We start from the raw sequence: 7,403 nt of genomic DNA on the forward strand, positions 1-7,403 counted from the left end.
ATCAGTTAGGACAATATTGTTTTCTGTGTGTAACTCAGTACACAGTCCCTGCCACTTGGTTTGGATGTTGTCAGCCCAGTGAATAGACGTTATCTAGTATTATCAGTCTCATAGTGCCAGTAGGTGGCTGTCTCTGCATAATAAGACCTGGTTTCATTCTCTCAGGTAATCAAAAGTTAGCCATTGTTTTTCTATGGCAACAAAGTTCATAAAATTAGACTGCATATGTGGAAAAGGAGTAAATTAACCAACTCTCAAAGCTGTACATAAGTTCAAGACTTGTCTTTTGGACTTTAGTATTTTGTATTTTGATCTAACTCGCTGTTAGATCGTCGTTTTTTTCTGAATTAAAACCACTTGATTAAAGTTGGAAAAATATCACAGTTTGGTTTAAAATACAATTTTTGTACAACATAAAGAACATGCTTCAAACCTGCATGAGCAGCTTATCCATGGCATTCAACACTGGAGATTTAGAAGTTCTTTAAGAAAACCATGAGATGTCTCCTTCATAACCTGAATGTTTATCACTGAATGCAGTCTGCTGAGCAGTTAAAAATGCATTAAGCCTCTTGAGATATAACATTTCATTTTCAAAGGGGTCAAGTAGGTTTAGGAGGGGGGTGCCTACTGGTAGCTGCAAATAGACACCATTTTCATATGTCTAGCTTGAAGGACTGACTTGTTTAAATGAAAATCTGGTTCTAGCTCACTGTCTACCCTACGACAGTTGGAACGATGCAACTTATTGAGTTGATCACAAAACAAGACACAATCGAAGATATCAAGGCGAATCGAGATATCGCCCTGCCTTAGCTGGAGATTCAGTTTTTAATTTAAGCTCTAGCTTGGTGTTTATGTTAGCAAAGACATCAAATACTTGAATTTAGTCTTGCAGAAAATCAGATCTGCTTGACACAATACAGCTTATTTGCTGTAGTCCTCAAAGCCCCTCACTGAGCAAAACTGGGTCTCTTCCATCTTCCCGAAACAACATCATATTCCAAAAATGGAAAACACACACACACACACACTCAATTACAAAACCATCTGTCTTGTATAAAAAAAGGAGAGGAGAACACTAGCATCTGCTCTATCAGAGACCTTCCAGCAGAAGCTACGTGTCACCCTCCCGCCCTGGCTTTAACTTGTCCCCATTCTCTAATTCATCAATCTTCAACCACTGATGCTAATTTTCATGTGTTCCAATTCGTTAATGAAAACAGCCACCCAGACACATTCAGCCATGAGCCAAGCGGTACAGCAAAGATGAGGGGTGATGTTTATGTTCCCCCACCCCACCATCGCCGCAGGGTGCTATTAACCCACAGAGTACCGAAGGATCTATGATGTACTATGATGCTAATTGTGTTCATTCGGCTGCAGCTTCCACAGCACGAATGAGTAAATCTGGTATGAAGACAAAACCCCAAGATCCTCCTGTTGTGACTTCATTAGTATGTGCACCTGAATACTTTATTGTTCTTATATAGTACTGGCAAGAAAAAAAACAATCTCTGTAGACGAATTTAACAAAAGAAGCAATGTTTCCTTGTTGTTTCCAATTTCAATATATTAAACACCAATTCTGAAAGAAAAATGACATATCAAATACATACTGGAGGTAATAATGTACAAGCTCTCCTATGGGAGCCTCATAATAGTTAAAGTAGGATACTTGTATGTTTTTCCAGTTGAATTTAACAACTAATCAACAGAGAAGTTTATTTTTCAAAGTTTATGATTATAAAATGTAATTTTTACAATGTGTTTCTTTATTTTTACATGGAATAATTTGATCTGTTAGAACAAGAACAGGAATTCAAAGACATTTGAAATTAGGACACGGTAAATGTAATTGTTTTCAATGGGATTCTATTAAGTTTATGAAAAAAATTGCAAATGTATTAATAATGCTAACATATTATTTTGTCACTAATTAAATCACATTAACCTAAAAAATGGCAAAGTAAAAAAAAATTAAATTAAATGTACTATATTAATTCATCATTACTATTAGTTGCACTTTGCTTTACAGGTTGGATCTCGTTTGCCTTCAATATTAATTCTTAATTGCACAAATTCAACAAGGTGCTGGAAACATTCCTCACACATTTTGGTCCATACTGACATGACAACATCCCACAGGCGCAGCAGATTTGTTGGCTGCACATCCACAGTATGCATCTCCTCCATCTCTCCAAAGGTGCTCTATTGGATTCATATCTGGTGAGTGTTGAGGCCATTTGAGTGCAGTGAGTTGATTTCGTTTTCAGGGCACCATTTTGCGATGATTTGAGCTTTGTGACATGGTGTGCTATCCTGCTGGAAGTCGCCATCAGAAGATGGTTGAAGGCTTCAGATAGAATGAACATGGTCAGCAACAACACTCGGGTAGGCTGTGTGTGTGAGGCTGTGCAAACCATGGCCTCAGATTCAGCTTCTTAGCTGACTTGAGTGGTACTAGTTGTGGTCTTCTGCTGCTATAGCCCACCTGCTTCAAGGTTTAACATGAGGTGCATTCATGCATTTTTTTCTCTTTTTCTGACCATTCTTTGTAAACCATAGAGTTGACTGTGTGGGGGAAATCGCAGTAAATAAGCAGTTTCTGCAATACTCAGAACAGCCAGTCTGCCACCAACACCTATGCTACTGTCAAAGTAAATTAAGTGACCTTTCTTCCCCATTCTGAATCCCAATTTGAACTTCAACAGGTCACATTTATCATGTCTACATACCTAAATATACTAAGCTGCCGCTGTGTGATTTCCTGTTTGGATAATTTAGTTAATGAGCAGTTGAACAGGTGTATCTAACAAAGTGGCCATTCGCTTCATGCGCATATATTCTTTCTTCATTAATTTTTCTGGTTTTAAAAGTTGACCTAATTATGCTTGTAATTCTTCCTTGAGGTTATTTTCCACTGTAATAACCTCAAGCTCTAATCACAGCTATACTATGGAAAAGAAAACCTTTTCAGAGAATGAAACTAATTTAAATCCTTGGTGTTATATAAGGAAGCTGACCTGAACCCTGATCCCCAATCAGTCTGAAAACAACATCATACCTGTCTCTGGTTTATAGATCGTTCGATCATTTAAGTCGACAGCGGTTAGAATGAGAATACACCGAAACCAAAACTTCGAGCTCCATCGCCTGACTTCTCGTCTAATGGGCTGTGGATAAATGGGAGAGCAGGAGAGTGATGGTGACAGTGCATCTGCCATGAGTAATGGCTCAGTGCTGGCACTGCTCTGACAGGCCGGGGAGTTTTCACAGGAGACTGGAGGTATGTCGTCTGATGTCTCATGGGGGAAAAGCTCACCAACAGCAGTCATGCCCACAGTGCCAACATGCAACACCTGCCATGCCATGGGATAACAATTATAGTACTACCGGTACTATTATAACACTATTTACAGCTGCAAGAACATTTAAACAAACCCGGTGTTCGCTACTTTTAAAAGAGAAGATTATTTTAGGTAACATTTTTAAATAAAGAGAAAAGGACCTGAAGGAATTGTTGACTCGTCATATAAAAGCTGAGGTGATATGTAATAGCGGTACTGTTATATTCAAGTGTCTTGATGTAGTTCAGACTTTTCATTTCATTTTTCAAACCTGTGCTTTTCCTTGCTGTGACTTGTCAAAATGTTTTCAGTGAAAAGCTTTAATATAATTCAGTACCTGTCAGTTACAACTGTGTACAATCTTTTTTTTTTTCTCTATTAATTCTCACCTGTGTATTTTTTTCAGTGGCCTAACATGGGCTGGCTTTGGCAGGAGATCGTATAACTGCAGAGAGCTTCGTCACGTACGTTTTAGAAGAAATTAAAACCTTAAAGGCAGTTAACGTTAGATATGTTTTCTTGCAGTCTTAGCTCTCGCTGTGTTTTCCTGGAGATTATAAAAGAACAGAGAGTTAAATGCTGACTGGAGCTTTCGAAATGTAGGTTAGCAGGTTGATATTAGCATTCTGGTGCCGCCTCGCACAGCACAATTATAGGCTTCCTGTTCACTGCAACAATTATTAAACCTGCAAATATTTTCTGTGCTCTAAAGTACTTTCCTATGCAGGGTCAATTTTTTCAGAATTTTTTCATAGGGGTGACCATATGGAGGCTACAAAAATATTGGGGTGGCACACCAAAAACAGAAGATCGTGAGGGATGTACAAAGTGACACAATACGAATGACAAAAACTGCATATGTAGTAATAAATAACAAGTTAATGTTTCAACTCATTGTAGGCTGTCTTCCTCTCGCTTGTGCTCATGTTTACTAAAATTATTACCATCTTTGGATAGTCATGCCAGGGGGCGCTAGCAAATTTTGGGTGTGGCCAGTGCCCCCCTTGGCCCCCCCTTGGTGGTGCCCCTGGGTCAGAGTGGGCGCACGGCATCAAGTCATATTGAATCACGCTGTAAATGTTAGTACCCCAAGGAAAACCCCCCACAAAACTCACACTTTAAATTCTGCAGTGACACACAGTGCCATTCTTATTGCCTCCAAAAAGATTCTACCCACTCATGGACTGTTTTGCAGCCAGGCGTGGAAGTCACTGGTGACTTTCTGCAGCATATAGAACAAGCATGTATGCATTTAATTAAACACTACGCAAAGAGCAGTGCTTGTTTGTTTGTTTTTCACTGCATAACAGGGACACTGGGCTCAGTTCCTTGAAATCACAATGAATAAGCAAATCAGGGTTGCAGTCATTTACATTACATTGCATTTACATTTGAGTCTATATTATGTAGCGGTGGAAATCCCACAACAGAACACTATCACAATAGTTCATTCATGATATGATATTTTATTTAATAAAATATCAACATTTGGTGATATCTGATATCAATCAGATATCAGTCTGCAATCGAATGGGATCACGTTAGCAATTTCATGCAATTTCTTCCTGATAATACAACAATTAACTGTGATAAATTGTCAAAAAATCCCATATTTTCTATCTACATATATTTCTTATCTACATTTCTGTCTATCATATCTACATAGACAGATATTCACATTTAACTGTTACAATTATGTCAAACTGCATCTGTTTGCAGAAATGTTGCCTCCTATCAAGCAACCTGTGCAATTACAACCAAAACTGGTACTTGTGACTGAACTATTAGCTTGCTCTGAATTAGGAGGCAGCAGTGGGACGGTTTTTCGGCTGAGCAGATTTAAAGTAAATTTGCTCAACTAACATTATCCCAGGATAGCGGTGCATGAGATGAGCCCTCTTGTTCATAATATTCACAGAGAAATCAAATTTATTTAAAAAAATACTGCTATTTGGTGTTCCTGTATCGATACACCGTCATGCAAAATACTGCGATACTATGCTATATCAACTTTTCTCCCACACTTGTGCTGTTATAGCAAATACGTTCTGTTTATTCAGCTCCACCTTCATCTCATCCACAGACACAGACCACACTGTAGCTTCAGAACAGTTTCCAGCACATTCACATCTGCAATCCCACACTGTAAGCAACTTGTCTGTTAAATTACAGTCAGAACTAGTAGAATTTAAACAATTATTTACTTTTCATCCTGCCTACATCTATATAACAGAAGAAATGTTCTGTATTGATTCTACGCTTTAATGTATAATACTGACAGCTGTTTGGATGCATTATACTATTTTTTTAGTATGCCCACCATAATCCCCACAGTAAAATCACACGTCGTCCCCAGTGTGCCCTAAACTCAGTTTCTTGTCTTTCTTGGACTGCGGCAGGACATCAGCTTTGTCACAACTCCCTGCTGTATTGCACATTTCCTTCCATGCAGATGATCACTACAGCATCTACACCATCATGGCCCATCGCTAATTAACCCTTAACACTGCATCACACCATTCTAACAAAGTGCAAACACACAAAGCACTCACATAACCATTGTAATACGTCTAGATGAATGGCAGAAACGCTCACATTCCTACTGATGTTGGAGTGCTGTCTAATCCTTCGGTGACTGCAGTATTCTTTATTTCTAAATGCACATTTTGCAGTATTCAGGTGCACTCACTGAGAATCATAGATTTCTACATTTTACAGCATTTTGTCTTAAACTGTCTACACTTTAACAAACTTCCAACTCACAAGTTCATTAGAACATGGCCAACATTTGCTCAGTAATATTCACTAATCATTAATGACAAAGGACTGCTAAATGCTACTATTACAATTATATGGCAAGGTGAACAACATTTTTTTAGCTGATGTAGTAATAATAATAAGATTGGGTTTAATATGACTGCTGATGTATATTTCAAGCAAATCTTGAAAAATATTAAAGGCTGTCCTCGTCTCTGTGCCTTTGTCCTCCAAACTCATGTATAATGGTTTCGTTTTATCGACTATAATCAGTCGAGCTCTTACCCTACATCTCAAAATCTCTGATATGAAATCAAGGGCGGCTTAAGCTTCCCTTTAAGTCAAAACACTTGAAATGACACCGGGAGGATGGAGGGGGGAGCTGAGCTACAGCTGGCAGCATCACCAGCAGACATCAAGTAATCCGCTCAGCGCTTTCACGGGCCTGCCCGCACCGGCCGGCAGCACCGACCCTGCTGCACCAGCAGCTTCATTCAACGCCAGGGCCCACCGACAAACCGCTTTCCCTCCCCTCCTGTGGCTTTGATGCTACTGCTCCTCAAGATGCAGTGCGGCTAGTGCACGCACTGCAACGTCTGCCTCATACTCGGCGGCATCCAAAATAATACCGGGCGTCCATATTGCTGTGTTACCGCAAACCTGGGCATCCTGGACCAGCCAGCATCACAGGGACATCGCGGCAGATGACAAGACTTGACACACTCGCTGCACCATTACCCTAACCCTTATGTCGTGGGGGGGATGAAAGAATAAAGACACCCCCCTCCTTCACACACCCCCACTCCATCTTTAAAGAACCAAAAGAGATGAGAAACACTCACCGTTTTCTACAACCCGACTGTTGTTTCCTCCACCCCGTCAGTGAAATGTGTGTTGATGCTGCTGAAAAGGCTGAGAGAGGCGCGCGTGTGTGCTGTGGGTAGGTGTGTGTGTTTCAGAGTCTGTGTCCGGCTGGTGCGTGTCCGCCCCCCCCCCTCTCAGCCGCTGCTACAGCAAGCTGTGGTCCACACGGGTCCTCCGCTCTCCCCAGCAGCTCCCCTACCGCTGTCAAAACCAGCAGCGACAGAGATCGTCTACGCTCAGAGAGGATGACGCACTCCTCTCACAAAAAAGGGACCAAGCTTTAGCCCAACATTTGACTTTGTGCTTTAAACATTGTATAAACAAGGCCTACATGCCATGAAAACTTTTATGCCATTTACCCCAGCAGGAAAAGAAGCTCATCAGCATGTTTTCATCGTAATGGAGAAACAACAGTAAAAGCTAAGATTTCTG

The 7,403-nt window shown here is 40.3% G+C and overlaps 1 protein-coding gene across 14 annotated transcripts in view; it reads right to left on the bottom strand.

The window, feature by feature from the left end:
* The window catches only part of nrcama (neuronal cell adhesion molecule a), a 64,410-nt gene extending 57,208 nt beyond the window's left edge, over positions 1-7,202 (bottom strand). For all 14 annotated transcript variants that reach the window (XM_026146400.1, XM_026146408.1, XM_026146411.1 and 11 more), the window contains exon 1: positions 6,950-7,202. The gene's annotated coding sequence lies outside the window, so the exon portion shown is untranslated. The remainder of the gene's footprint in view (positions 1-6,949) is intronic.
* Positions 7,203-7,403: the final 201 nt, after the last annotated feature.

This window comes from Astatotilapia calliptera, chromosome 17, assembly GCF_900246225.1.
Source record: "Astatotilapia calliptera chromosome 17, fAstCal1.2, whole genome shotgun sequence".
NCBI classification, from domain to species: Eukaryota; Metazoa; Chordata; class Actinopteri; order Cichliformes; family Cichlidae; genus Astatotilapia; species Astatotilapia calliptera.